This window comes from Heliangelus exortis, chromosome 1 (assembly GCF_036169615.1).
Source record: "Heliangelus exortis chromosome 1, bHelExo1.hap1, whole genome shotgun sequence".
Lineage (NCBI taxonomy): Eukaryota > Metazoa > Chordata > Aves > Apodiformes > Trochilidae > Heliangelus > Heliangelus exortis.
In genome coordinates, this window is record NC_092422.1 from 165998172 (window position 1) to 166014208 (window position 16037).

Consider the following 16037-nt stretch of genomic DNA (forward strand, 5'->3'; position numbering starts at 1 on the left):
AAATAATTCAGATCTTCAAAATTTCACTATCATAGCTACAATAGAAAGAGCCATACAATTTACATAAATATATAGCAAATGAGACAAGAAATATAAAGACCTCTGTGGTATTTTCATGCTTCCAATTAGCAAAAGGGCACAGTAAAAATATTCACAGAAAATACTAGTAAACCAAGTTTACCTAGAAGCTTTATAAATCAAGAGCAAGGGTTATTGAGTGTAAGGCAATGAGAGCATCAGCCTAAGCAATAACTCTCTTGTCCCTTTCAGGACAGAAGTTTAATCAGTTCAGAGCTAAAAAGTGAGTCATGGTTTTCCTTGTGGAAAGCAGATATATTCACACATTTGGTTGTTATCATATAATTTCTATTGAAGGCCACCTTACACATAAAATGAAGAATTTAGACAAACTTTCAAGATGTAAAATTGTTGGTAATGTGTAAAAACATGTCCAGCACATTCAATTTAGCTATTCATTTTATCTTGACAACAAGGCAAGGAAGTGGCAGTGAGGTTTTGTGGATCCCAAGGTTTTTCCTTGAGGAAGGAATACAATGCTGAGATTCACATCCTGAGAGCATTATAGTCCACGGAAGACTAGTTTTTCAGTTTTCAAGACAATAACACAAAACACTTTGTGTACAGAACACCCGACTCTGGAGTTATTTGTTTTTCTAAAAGCCTTAAAGACTTCTCTTTTACTAATTTCTAATGAAATTTTAAACTGTTATCTATGCATAGGTCTGCATTGACTATACATAGATTGTCCATACATAAAGACTTCTATTTTTCCATACAGTCCAGATGACTGCAAGGGGGCTGAGGTGGATTTAAACTATAAATCCTTATTTCTAGTTGTCATTTAGATAGATTCTTTCTCAGTCAATAGCTGCAGATGAAACGACAGCCACCTTCTTGTTTCTCTTTACAGATTCTTCTCCAAACACACTTTTCAATATTTCACTTATCTCTCAAAAAACTACTGGATGTACTGCCACGTGTTCCCAAGGGGAGGTTGTACTTGTTTTAATCTGTTCTTTTCAAACACAAAATCTGTGTTCTCTTGAACCTTAATATTATTATTCCCTATTTTGAATTTTGTATATTAAACAAGGAATTTGGGGTTTGTTTTTCTGTTTGTTTTTTTTTTTTCTTTGCGAATTATATAGGGTAAGGTCATCTCTTCAATCAAAAAATGTTTATACTAAGAGAAAAGGTTGGGTTAAATTGTACTCTCTTCTGACCAAGTCCAAATAAATCTCTATGGATTTCACGTGCAGAATGTGCGTGGATTGTTTCTTTGTCTTCCCCCCAGCATAATTTACTGGTGCAAAAAATAAGTCTGCACAATGTCACATAAATTTATTGCACTGTTTACTTGGTAAAAGAAGCATATTATGGAAAAACATGCCAAAGCCTTGTGCTTTTGCCTGCACATCTCAGAAAATGGTACAATGTATGTAGGTGTAGTACCTATTAAATGAAATTTGAAGGCACAGAATTTTTCACTTCCTCTTTGTGTGGAAACCTGTGATTGCCTGCAGAATAAAGCAGAATTTTAAAAGATTAACCTTGATTTTTTTTAAGCCTTAGTTCCCCAGCATGATGGGGAAGTGAAAAAGGACAGTGACAGAATGCACCTGTTCAGTTTTCCAGAGAAAATATCAGAGTGCAAAAGGATGAGGAAAATAGTGTTGTCTTCATCTCCAAAATGTGAGTAAAGAAATGACTCATCTTCATTGCAAAACAAAGCAGGACTTGGCAAAGGAGTACATGAGATGTCATCTACCTCTGGCTATTTATGAGCTTTTCAATTGGCTCTAGCTGCTATCTGGTGTGCATTAGGTCTAACCATGCCTCGTAGGGTTATCTATAAAGTCATGCATGCATTTGCAGTCCATGCACATTACAGAATAGCTCTTATTATTACCTATGATAGCTCTGCATAATTGAAATGGTAAATTAACACAAAATACTGTTTAATTTTCCATCAATCACAGGAAAGTCTCAATTTTTTTATTATCACCCATAAATAGGACTATTGCAGGATTTTTTCATATGCTAGTTCATAGAATTTTTTACAATTATTTAAATGAAAACAACATAGTATTGCAAACATGATGGACAAATTCTGAACTTAATAATAATTTTAAAATCTCCCTCAAACTTTGTTTTTTACCTGAAAATTCCAAGCTGGAAAGAACAGGTGCTGTAATACTTGAATTGTTCTCAGGTATAAAATGAATATATTGAAGTTTTGCACTCAGAATACTGGTCTGGTTGTATTGGATTTGTACTATTAGAGCAGCCAAACACAGAGATACAATATAGTTATGAAGAAGAGAATATGACCAGAAACTACAACCAGAGGCACTGTAAGAAAGCAAAACAAACAAAACAGCACTCCTGTCATATTAAGTTACATGCCTTCTATGATCCAGAAAATAAATAGAAAACAAAGCACTCGATTCCTTTGAGGTTTGAGGATAAAATTACATGAAAACAAAGCAAGGCTTTGGCAGAATCAACAATAAGCCTGAGAGATTACTCATTACTTAATGCACAGCATATGTATTTCAGACCAGTGGCTGGTCACCTAATAGAAATTGTACTTTTCTGTAAACTCCTTTTTATCCTGATGGAGAAAAAAAAAAGTCTTGGAAAATATATTGTATCTGTCTGCATATTTCAATGCTATGGGTTGCTCATAAGTACTATAAAAGGATACTCAGACCATTATCTGAGCCTCCAGTACCCATGTTCACCGTCTTCAAAGCTCTTGTACACTTTCTGAATTTCACTGTATTTTGGCTTTTCCATAAGGAACACCTCCAAGGTTTATGAAACAAATACTGTAACACAGTTACATGAGAATACTTTCTCAAGAAATATATAATAAAAGCATCATTATTTAAAAGTTGACACAGTTTGAAAGAAAGTTTTATGAACAGTTTCTTTCTATGAAAACCTAAGAAAGCAAAATTGGAAAATATTGTTTTTGAATAGTGATCGTATAATGCCAAAAAATAATTAAAAATTGTGAAAATTACTTAGAAATAAATAGTAGTGATTGACATGAGCTAGACAATAAGCTTGCACTTGTGCCTCCTCCATAATTCCATAAGGAAAAAATAACTTGCAGTCACATATTATATATACACTACATATCTAAAAGGCTTTATGAAGAAGATATGCATAGCTACACCTTACTGTAAGAAAATTACTTTTGCCTGTTAACTGAGTAAAGCACTGGTTTATTTGCTCTAATGTATCATACATCCTTGCTCTGATGTGGAATAGTGTAATATTACTCTACCATGTGCTGCCAAGTACCTCCAAAATCATTGCTAATTGCCAGTAAAGCACTTGAAATAAAATGCTTATTTAAGCAAAGCAAAGATGACTCTAGGGCATATTTGCATCATGGGACAGACATAAAATGGCTACTATACAATCTGGCTTGGAGTCTTTATCCTTACGAGTTACAAAGAAAGATATATTTTATCAGGAAACAGCTATCCAAAATAGTATTATTATATGCATTCCAGGGTATTATACTTCTGAGAAGAATGTGACTTACAGATAAATTTAAATATAATAACTAGTTGTAGATTTCTGCTTCTTCAGGATGTGAATGCTGAGTAGCTCAATGTGAAAAAAACGTAGCCTTTCTGAAGTATGATGTTTATTTTACAAATAGGTTGATGCATTAAAGACAGAAAACATGAAGCAGAGAGATGCATTAAGTCTTTCAAGGTGTACATAAGCTCTTTCATCTTGGAACATGTTTCCATGCCAATATGAGTGGATTGGTAGCTGTCACATTGATTGACACATTTAATTCCTCCTTTTTTGCAATTTCTTGTTTTCAGTTGGTTCTACTGCATCTTTTTCTTTCACCTCAATGATTACTTTGTTCAGGATTTATATTTATCCTATCTATGCACAAATAATATTAAGCATACACCTGATTATTTTAACTCCATTCCTGACATGGATGCAGACTTCTAGTTAAGGCAGAGACTTAGGGTTCAGACCACCAAGACCCATAATTTCTCATTCTGCATAACATCTTTTTTTTTTTTTTTTTATTTTAGGCAAGCCTTTTCTGTCACAGCTCAACAAAGAGTTGAGGAACACGTATACATCAATTTTTATTTCAAATTAAAACATTCAGGCTCCAGAGCTTTGAAAGCTGCTCACTGTTCAAACATATCTAATGTCTCTCTGGTGGAAGGACACTCACTTCAGGAAAATCTAAAGTTTACATGCCAACCTCCAAAGCAGCAATTTCCCCAGCTCAGGCTGAATTCAGTTAGTACCTGCACTTTCAGCAACTAAAAAATATCATATTATTGCTTCTAAACCAAAACAATTGTATCCAGATGGAGTGTCAATGTCCTCCTGAATATTCTCAAAACTCAAGTACTCTCATGAAATGGAAAAGATGTTGAGCTTTCTTAAGCAGAAAACAAACTTGAATGTTAAGTAATGTTCTGATCATTAGGCAAGTCCTAAAAAATGAAGTGTCAGTCATCTAACACCAGCAGCAGTGTAACACCCCATTGACCAGGTAACTTCTAAAAATGTAGAACAGTCCAGATCTATCAATAGACCTCATGCAGACTACTTAAGAGATGCCAATGGGAGTAGGTTATCCAGCACAATCAAGGGTGAGGCATTTCTGCACGTGCTATGTAACTTTAAACTCACTCTAAATCAATCAGGAGAAGACATTTAAGGGCTTTCACTGGTCATGCAGCAGTTCTTTGAGGTTTTGATCACTGAAGTTCATATATAAGCTTACATTTATTATCATGTATGCATAAAGATGATGTATCAACCATACATATGAAGCTTATATTCCTTTCTGTATCAAACTTTAATGTAGCAAATTGAAGGATGATGAGAACTGGCCAAATACAAACCTCTGATGCAAATAGCAATCAGACCATTTTCTCCAGCCATGAGATGCTCTCAACTTAAGTGTCTATATATGACCAGTTTTATTATCTTCATTTTGTCCAGTAAGGGAGTTCAGTGATGAGTGGGAATGTTGCAGAATATATTGTCTATTGGCCTCTTCATTCCCCTCGCAGACTTCAGCATGAAAATTTGGATGCTTCTCAGTGGCAAGGTCTTTAACGCTGCATGCTTGTTTCCTTTTAAAACTGTCTTTTGCATAACTCAGTGTCCAAACCTATTTAATCTATCTGCATTTTTAAATTGTCTATTGCTGTTGCACTGCCCCACAGTGGTGTGCAAAGATTAAAAAACCAACAGGCTGGCTACCTGCAGGTAGGAACTGGAATCTACATGGTCGGAGTGCTACGTTACCATGAAGTTTCCCTGAAACAAGCGAAGAAGGGAGGCAAGGGAGACAGAAAAAAAATTTGGCTCTGCACAAAACTTTCTAAAATGAAAGTAGTAGTGGGGAATTCCAAATTTTATTTATTTTTTTTAAATCTTTTTATTTATTTATTTATTTTCCCATATTCATGACAAATCAAACGTTTATTTATGCAAATAACCTGAAGTCAATGGGAAAAAGGTTATTTCAGAAACATTCTTTCTCACCCACTTTAAAAAATAAACAAACAACAAAATAAAATCCACAATACCCACAACAAACTTTTAAATGCAGCTTTCTAATTTGGTCTCGCACACTCATTCAACATTAAGGAATACATTTATCTTGCAGGGCAAACACTAAAAACTGTCTCTTCTTCACTGAAAAGGAAACAAAAAGCATTAAAGCTAAGACTTTGATGACAATTTTTAGTGATACAAGTCCCATTAAAGATTAAAGCAAAGGATTCAGATGTTGTAGAAATATTCCCTTTTGTCTTGAGTAGAAACTTGGCAAATTCAGCACCAAACACAGGTGAATGAAACCTAGTAGCAATGTTGATTATAGGCTAGCAACAGTCTCTCTGCAGTTCATCCCAGATTATTTCTCTCTCTCAGGCACAGAAATGCATCTTTTTGGTTATTATGAATTCAAGAGATGCCATCTTTAGTGGGCCAAGCAGAAACTCAAAGTACAAGTTCTTTTAATGGAAAAGCACGATATCTTGATTTAAAAGCATGATATAGCTATAACCTCTTCCTTTACTTGTTGCAGAAGAAAGAAGAAATCCATAAAACACCCAGTATTAAACTCCACATGAAAGAATTTACTGGAAAAATTAGAGTCAATGCTGGCTTAAATGTCATTTAGCTGAAATCCTATATGCAAATTCAACACATTCAGCCAAGCTATTGTCTGTTTCAATTTTGTAGCACGAGCAAGTGCTCATTAAAAACATGCAGGAAGAGAGGCAGATTAGCATATTTTCTGTGTTGCATATTTTCTGTGCCAAAGTAGAACTTACTTATTAAAAAAGAGAAAAAATGCCATAAACAAAACAAGAAAATATTCTGGGGGATTAGCATGGTAGGCAGAATATTTTTTGAAGCCTAAATTGTATTTGTAATCCATTCTGCCTTCTATTGTCACAGTCATCTTACTTAAGCTGTCTTTTATTTATTCAGTATTTTAATATTTGTACTCACACTCAAGGGTATCACAGGAGGACTCAGCAGAGTTTTCAGATGAAATATTTGGCATCACAGCAGAACAAGGTCACCTTTTCGTCTCATGACTTAATTCACCCGCATTGACCCTGCCTATATTATGTGTTAAGTAATGCAAGGAGGTGGGGAGGCTTAAGCAAGTATATGTGGGCAGGCTCAGTAATGTATACAACCATATGCACCTGTTAGAAAAGAAACACTCAGCTCTCCCCTCTCAGTAGGTTTTGCTTCTCTCTGTCATCTATTTGTTGCCTTTTCCTTTCTGTTCTTTTCTAGTCAAGCTGAAAAAAAAAAAAAATTATGTGCTTTCACGCAAATAATCAAGGTATCTTTCTCTTGTACAGTATAGCACAGCCACAGGTATTTTTTAAAAAGTCTATTTCTGGCTTGGTATCACCCTGCAGCACTTTTTCCAATAGCTGTTCTTGCCTCAGTTGACCAGTGCCAAACATCACAGGATTTCTGGAGAAGAACTGCCAGGCCAAACAGCTTTCAACTGTGAAATCTTTCAACAGTTTGGAGACAATGTAGATCTTGGCCAAACTGCTAGGTTTTATTTGGTACAATTTATCAACACAGAATTTCACAGAAATTTAACAGTTTATACCTTCTTCATCAAGTGGTGTGACTAAACACTGGTTTTAGAAGCAAATTCTATTCTCTGTAACCATTTTTGTACTCTTTAGCTTGTTCCCTGGCATCCAGCACCCAGGTATTTCTTTGCAGAGATCAGATATATAATTTCCTGCAAGAAATGGATGCATGGGCTTGATGCTCCTTTCAGAAATACTGCTGACCAACAAGAGTAGTGGCAGCACAGCAAAGAGCACCTAAGAAAACTTAGCAGCAAAACTGCTGAAAATCAGAAAATCAGATCCTAAGTCAAGTTTGAGAGGATAAAAATATCTATCATAAACATCATAAACATTTTTTTCTTGCTTTAATTTTAGATGTCTTTGCACACTCAGGGCCGGGAAGAGGGGGCTAAGTGGGGGAAAAAAGCAAAACCCATTCTTTATTATTGGAACAAAAGTATGTTAAGCTTTTCACAGATCCCTTTAATAGAAGTTTCTAACCCTTAAGTCTATACAAAAATAAGGGCTTTTGCTTGGTTTTCACACAAGGTGTCTCTGAGATAAAACTCACATGAAATGTTATTGTGGATACCAAAGCAGTGGAAGAGACTGAAATAGGTAAACAAACAAAACCAACGTGATTCTCAAACCCTAAGAATTAATTCCCTAGACTCATGTTCCATATGAAACATGTCTGTCCTACCTGTTCATGCAAATAAAAAAAAATATTCTAGGAAAAAAGCACACTCTCAACAGTTTAAAAGCTTCAAAAGAGGACTCAGAGAGGACAGTTTTTTAAATTTCCCAGTTATTTCATGCATCTCAGTTTCTGAGTAAACAATTCAAGTCATTAGCATAAAAAGGCTTACTTTCAGAAACTGTAGAAAATTTACACTGTGCAAAGTAACATGGTACAATGGTTACAGTGTAAGGCAATTGGAACCTGGTTTTGTGTATGGAAAGCGCTGATCAAGTTTCTCATACAGAAACTAACAAAATTCAACTTGTTCTGAAAGCAAACACACCTTCATCTAAGTATCCCTCACCATTAGCTGATCCCAAACATTAAAGGAGCTTTAGGCTTAAAGAAGACTTTGGACTGCTTATGGGTTAAACATCCAGACTTCAGATTAATGCTGTGTAGGTCTGGCATGTTTCTGCCTGAGATCATCTGGGCAGAAATGTAAGCATCTGTTATACATGACAGTGAAACAGTGAATCTCAGGTCCTGAGCTGCAGGAGACCACTTTGCACCCATAATAAACATATCTGAGATTTCTGGATTATTGGCAAAAGTCTTAAAATCCTTACTTGAAAAGATTTCTGTATCAGAAACATAGATCTGTGCATCAGAGTATAAACACCTGCTAGATGTAACCAACCAAACCATAACCAATTTGTAATGAAATACATAAATGAATACTCCTGCTGTCTATTCTAATAGTCTGGATAATATTTATATGTTTTGTATTATAATTTGTGTTTTAGTTAGCTTCTGACAATCTCATGTCCTGTTATTCATCATTACTTTCTCACTTTGTCATGTAAAAAAATAAACAGTATTTAGAAAGAATTATTTTTGCACTTATCTTTTTAAATTCCATATCGTTTCTTTTATTGAAGAGGCTAAAGAATCTTTCTTAGAATTCATCTGTTAATTCAAAGTTCATAAGCAACAATGGAATATACTTTCCATGGACATTCCAAATCCCAGTGCCAAATATTTTTCTAAAAATGTTAAAAGATACTAGCAGTGAAAGGAATGGACTGAGAACTATCAGTTGACAGTCTAGAAAAAGAAACAGACACTGCTTTCATAGCTTTAAAAGTTTATCCCATCAAAGCTTACAGCCCTGAGAATCAAGCAGTACAGCACGCACTTAAGCCAAAGGAAAAATTCCTAATGGGATAAAAATAATATGATGAAGACTCCAAATTATCTCACTTCATTTTGAAATTTAAAAATCTAAAATTTTCTTTCTAAAGAAATAGATGAAATTTCATATTAATAACACAAATGAAGACTAGGATCAGAAAAAATGTTTCATATCTAAGAAATTGATTTATATGTAGCAAAGCATGAGCAACAAGGCAACAAAAGCACAGTGGCAAACACTGGAAATTATGGCAAAAAGGAATAAAAACAAAACAATCTAAAATCAGCCTTACTCTAGCTTTATTCTCCACACTGCATATCAGAAATAATCCTATATTTTACAAAACTTGTTGCAGGAATTAAACTACAAACCCCTTTGTTACTACCTGACAGGGGTAATTAATGATCCATCAAAAATTACAAGGAAGCAGATTTTATACTACCAAAGTAACATGCTGAACCCCCCTCAGCTGGCCAAATCCAGATAATTGAACCAAGTCATGCCATACTATGTCAGAGCTTAAGTACAATTTTCCTACTTGCATCGTGTGCCTGTGACAAACACAGCCTCAGGTTACCAACAACAGACATGCTGCTATTATGGCAACTGCACAGGGTAATAAAAGAAACCTTGTGAAAATCACACGTGACAAAAGTTTAAAAGAAAGTCACAGTAAATAATTGCTTCCCTGAAGCTGGGCCTACTGCTGTTTGTTCAAGTATTTCCATGACTGTTAGTCTGTACACTGCAGTAATTCCATAATAAATAATAATTTTATTTGTATTTCAGGTATGCACATGATATTAGATGCTGAAACAAGAATTCTGGAAAGCAGGCTTTAGGCTAGAAGAATGTATTGATATTTCATTAGATCATGATAGCATCAATCCACTATCTTCAATGCACTACATCCTCAGTTACGGGCGCAGGAAAGAAATAAATTGGTTCCCTACTCATGAAGATATTAGGCTGTTCAAAACCAGGAAAATGTGAATTTGTGTTTGAGATTTCCATGAAACAAAATTGATTTTAATCCTAATACCAGCTTAAATAGGCCATGCATTTCTGGTTATTAATATACAGATGTGTGAATTTGATGGAAGAAAGAGAAATTAAGATGAAAATAAAATACATTTAAAAAACAAACAAAAAAAACCCCCAAAACTCCTCAACGGTTTAAAAAATTAAATTCAGCATAAAAATTTAAAGTAAATATACTAATATAACAACAGGTGTTGTTTTAAGAGTTAATATAACTTTAGGGCAACATTAAAAACATGTTTATGACTTGTATTGCTGTCAGGCTTTTGCCTGAAATCTCCTTCCAGAAACATTGTCTATGAAGATATGAGGATCATCTGGAAATCTAACACTTCTAATGTTGGATAAATCTTTCTTGAGTAGGTAGAAGCATATTTGCACTCTTCATGCTCTGAAATAAGAGATCAAGAAGTGGCTAATGGCTAAATGTCAGTAGTCAGACACTCAGGCTACAGGTTCAGAAAAGTCCTCTTTTCCAGAGGAAAAAAAAAATATGCAAGAAAGAGTGAGGGTGAGAAAGACAGATGGATAAAGTGACATCTGAGAGAGAGAAAATTAATTGTTCTTCAGAGTATTGAGAGACATGAAAAAAACCATTTCAACTTCTACACTATTATAGTTAGCAAGGAAGGAGAGAGAAGGAATTTAGAGTTAGATGAAGAACTAAATTTCATTAGTGACATAAGGAAAGTAATATATGCCTACTTTTCCATACACTTAAGGGTAAATTGCCCTTCAGACACCCTTCTGTTAGAAATGCAATGCTCCTCAAGAATACATATCAAATGTTACACCAGTCTTTAGAAACAATTTTGTGTCTCAGATGATAGTTGCAATAACAAATGAAGCTGCATCTTTGTCACTGATATATTTCATTGTGATATGTATAATACTCCTATTTCTGAGGGGTTTGCTTATGTAATTTCTCTTCAAAGCTTCTGTTTTAACTGCACAATACCCAGCAAACCATCAACCTTGCAGTATGGTTTGATTACATACAGGGCTAGCACGATATTCCTGTTTATATCTACTGCTCGAATTACAGTTACTTTTATTTTGGAACTAATTCTATTTCCCAATATTAACAAATCTTAGACTGTCTCTGTCAGTTTAACCAGCATTGTACAAGAACACTGGGCAGGCTCTTGAGCCTGAATTTATGTATACTTGCTTGCCATTTTCTTCTACTGCTAACACACAAGTAATTCAACTGCACAGTGCATCCAGATGTTAGTACATACTGGTGATCTATATCATTCTTTCCAAGTTAGCAATTAATGTCATGGAAAAATTTTGAGCAAATAAGGTACTTACTGAGAGACAGAAAAGAATATGTCTTATGAAAAGGATGCAATGCATGCCACAAAGCTTTGTTATATACTATACTGAAGTCTTTAATATTTTCGTACATTACAGAAAGTCTTCTTCATAAGTCAGAGATTAATTACAAAAATGTTCAATATTTGTTTCAGTGGGTTGCAGTCCTACTGACTGATACAAATTAGTTTGCTAATAATATATGAAGAGCACTCATTACTAAAACAAAAATACCTAATCTATGGGGTTACCTTGCTGTTTATTTCTATTCTGATTTTGAAGTTATAAATGACTCATTTAGAATTTTAAATTGAGGACATATCAGTAATATTTTGTATCTCAGTAATATTAAAATTCATTTACTACTCTCTGAGAAGTCTTACAAAAAGTGAAGAAAAAAATAAAGAACTCAAGCCAGTTAAGATACAGAAATATCTGCCCAAAAGTACTTAACTGGTTGTTTCTTTACAGCAGTATTTTAATACAGTGACAGTCTACTTATGATTAGTGATTTAAAGTGTCTATTATGCCAGATTTGCCTAAAAAACTTCTTGAAGTTTTCTGAGTTGTCAATAGGTGGGAATTTTTTCTCCCTTCTCCATTTTTCTTCATTTTACTGTTCAGTATATTTAACTACCTCTTTAGTAGGAATAAAGGTGCATAAAATGAAAGACTGCTTCCTCCTCATGCTGTGCTTAGCCTTCTGATTTGCAGAAGTTGTAATTTTGCCCTCATTCAAATGGATCTTTTCAAATGTTAACTTCTAGTCTTAAGATGAGTGGGTTTTATAAAACTGTATGGGAAGGAGGGTGGCTTTCCCTCACAGCTTAATGATTTTTGCATTTGAGTTGCAAAGTTCAGCTAACCATAGCTAAAACTAGCTTGTTCTCCTTATAGCCCAGTCTCAATTGCCCTAATCCAGAAAACACCAAAAAGGAAGGGATTTTCAGCTGCCTCTCCAGGAGCCTTCTCCATCTTGTTATGGTCATGTGCATCATAGTCATTTTGTCCCAAATACCTCTCCGGTCCTTTCTGTCGCATGTTTCAGGGTTTCACCTCACTTCATGCCAGGCATCCTTCCCTTTATGGAAAGGGACAAAACCCAAGAGGCTTGAAAAAACTTTCTTTCCCAGAGGTTAACTGTTTTAGTTTTGCTTTTCTACTTTCTCCTCTCTACCTAGCACACTACCAGCACAGATTCTTGAGTTGCACACCACTGTCAGGACATAAACTGAAGGTACAATGACCTCCTGCTGATGTTACATCAACCTGCCATTTACAATACAGATTTTTTTTCCTTCTGAAGCCCTAATTTGAATGTCTTCAGGGAAGGACCAGCCATCAGAGTAGGCACTTGTGTGAGTTACCTCCTAACTGTTCTTCTGGGAGTGCTGGCTGCTGCCTGCAGCTTGCCAGGGGCTTCCCTTCCACCAGCAACCTGGGCACCCAGGCTGCATTTTTCCATGTCTGCATTCCCAGGAGTGCAGACTGCAAAACAAACACAAAGAGCAAGCCAAAAATGTTCCCACTGTGTAGGATATAATGAGACCCTCTATTTTTTCAATATCCATTTCTATCGTACTCTTCTTTGACTCTGGGATAATGGAAAAACAAATTAATACATCATACAGTCATCACAGATAGCTGCCCAGAACAAAGTGGAATACATGAAAAGGCTCAATTTAAAGATGATGTAGTGACATTAATAATGTATGCTTGCTAATCTATGTCTGTGACGCTGTAAAACCTGAATTATATAGAAAAAGATAGGTAACAACTACAACTGCTTCTCAAAATGCAAGGATGAGGAGCTACACAAAGAAATGATCAGATAGATTTAAAACAAATAAATAAATTTTCATCCAAACACCAGTTTCATATAGGGGAACTCATTATTACAGGACATAATGAACATCAAATCATCAAGTGTTTATTACAAGATCATACTAGACATTCCCAGTTCCTTACAGTCTGTGCTTATCCAACTAAACACCTTTGGAAACAGGATGTTGAGTTTACTGGAGCTTCAATTTGACAACTTTCCTGTTCTTGCAAGGAACACAGACAATAAAAAATTATGTTAGACTAGTGAAACAAGACTCAAAATATTTCAAGTATTCACATCTCTGTAGAGTGAAGGTTTATTGACTGTGTAACCAATTATCAGAGTTCTAGTGAAGATTTTTTCTTAATTACACTGATACACATTTGAAAGACAATACAGAACTACTTACTCATTCTTGACTATTCCTGCTCTTTTGAAAAGATTTGTAAGGAAGAATTAGTGATACAGAAATTTATAAAAGAGTCCAACAATTTTAAATCGTACCATGTGAATCTATTTCAATTTTCTTTTCTTTAATGAAATACGCTTTCAAGTCAAACCCAAAAAGACTTAATTGTATCCCTTTCTACTTTCCTACATAAACTTTGAACTTTGCTCAAATCCTGGGAAGGAGGGGTGGGGGGGAAGAAATAAAATAAACAAAACCCACCACCCTTCCCTTAGAAATCCTGCTCTCAAACAGACCTAACAGCTATGTCACCATCCGTTTCTCTCAGAACAAACATTACCATGGTGTTTTCTTGGTCTTTTATCTTTTTGTCCCTCAGGTCTATATTGCAGAAGATATCACATGGACTGCCACATTTTGCACTATTTCCTGCACATATTGCAAAATTTGTAATTTCGAAAATTTATTCCCAAATGTGGGAGTTAAGGCTTCAGAGGCAGAGATGAGGGCTCTCTTGGCACAAAGTAATGGGAAATTTAATAAAATATAAAATAGCTTGTTCACTGCTAAGCACACTAAACAATTAGTTACCAGAAAATCACATAGTTCTTCCAATAATATTCCCTATTAAAAAAACCTCAATAAACAATCTCATTCTCTCTCCTAACAAGGACCGTGCGCTCCTCACCAGGAAAAGACTCCTCAGCAATTCAGTGGCACAAACCCATGCTAAGTGTTTTTTCTAGATAAGAACTATAAAGCCCAACACACCCAGGGACTTTATCCTAGACACGAACATGACTATGAAGAAATGCACCTTCCCCTTTTGATTCATGTTTGCAGCTCAGCTGCAGGATGGCTGAAGAGCATAATTGCTGCTGCCAGGCTGATCTCATGCAAAGGAGGTACAAGTAGTGGCCAGCTGGCCAGCAGCAGATGGGGATCTGCTGTCCCATCTCCCAGGCTGCTAGAGCTCCTGTTGCAGCACATGCTATCCAGGAGGAATCCTGACTCTAATGCAGCACTGGTCTTCCAAAGGAGGCCTGGCTTTATGCCACAGTCAAGTCCTGGAATTTGTAGTACTTCTTAAATTGTCTGTGTACTCCTTACACAGTTCAGTTCTTTACAGTTTGGGTCAGTTTCTGATGCTGGAAATTAATTAGTCAGTTCTTTAAATACTTTTTTTTTTCTTCTTTTTAAGATAAAATGAAAGCATTCTGTAACTTTCTCTGGTTTTCTGAGTACAACTTGATATAGCTTTTGGCACCTTACAGGAGTTCTTGAGGTAGAAAATTCTTTGCCTTTTTGATCATGTGATAAATGCAAAAAGTCCCAGTTACTAAAAGGATGATTGCTTGATTTCACTCAATCTACTTTATAGTAATCTTGGCTTTAACCATTAGTTGACTTCTAAAACCATTAAGGTTCATTAAAATTGGACTGTTGTTATTGAAATTTGCAATGAACTGAATTTGTTTTTTATTCTCTTAACTTTGTAACGACACCTAGAATTTAATTTTGTTCTTCTGGTATTTCAAACTAAATATTACTTAAAACCAAAAAGTAAAACTCATTTGAAAACTTATAGAAACAGAAATTAAGATACCAGTTCATTTTGACCTTCTAAGTGAAAAAGAATGGATAAATTAAACATTTATGCCATTTCACATTATCAAGGTGACTGGTTGCAATTGTAGGGAGCTCATTCTACTATGCAGCCTCCCCCCAACCCAACCAGTGACTGTGCACCAATAGAAGGAATTACCATCTTCTCTTATCTCCATATAACAAATATACTGTCTATTATGGATAAAGTTATCTATACCATGTCAGACACATACTATCAGAGGACAGTATTAATTTGTAGACCTAAATTCACACCAGGATTTAAATTAGAAGGCACTAATGTAAACTAATGGTAAAGCTAACCCATTACCTGTATATACAACATTTAACAAGCAAGCTAAAGAGGATTACAAAATAGGATTTGGCTGAGAAATACTGTTTCTTTGCATTATCATCTATGCCACCATGTACAAAAATGTCAAAAAAACTTCACAGAGTATGGCAAGGCACCTTGAGGTCATACTTAGCAGCTTAATAGAAGTTTTATGCAAAACACACCTGTATAAACCCAGAGAGAGCCATAAGCATTCAGTAGGGTTGGTTTTTTTCTTTACGACTTTCTTCTCTTGAAAATGACATTAATATAAAAAAAAATATGTGATTTCAAACAGCATGCTGAAGCAAATGTTTTTCAAACACAGAAATTACAAATTAGAAAATTCATATGGCCTAATATTCATTAAATATTACTTTGTATTAAGTATTTCTCTAAATTGAAGGACCAGTTTACCAAACTACATATGCAGTCTGCCCCTTCTGAACTGCTTACTGACTTCAAAGAAAATCTGTCT

The 16037-nt window shown here is 35.1% G+C and overlaps 1 protein-coding gene across 3 annotated transcripts in view; it reads right to left on the reverse strand.

Annotated features, from left to right (window-relative positions):
- The window catches only part of SLC16A7 (solute carrier family 16 member 7), an 84655-nt gene that overhangs the window by 47443 nt on the left and 21175 nt on the right, over positions 1–16037 (reverse strand). Inside the window, exon 1 of one of the 3 annotated variants that reach the window (XM_071733519.1) lies at positions 6556–6662. The exons of the other annotated variants lie outside the window; for them this stretch is intronic. The gene's annotated coding sequence lies outside the window, so the exon portion shown is untranslated. Of the gene's footprint in view, positions 1–6555; positions 6663–16037 lie in introns of those variants that run through there. 3 annotated transcript variants of the gene reach the window in all.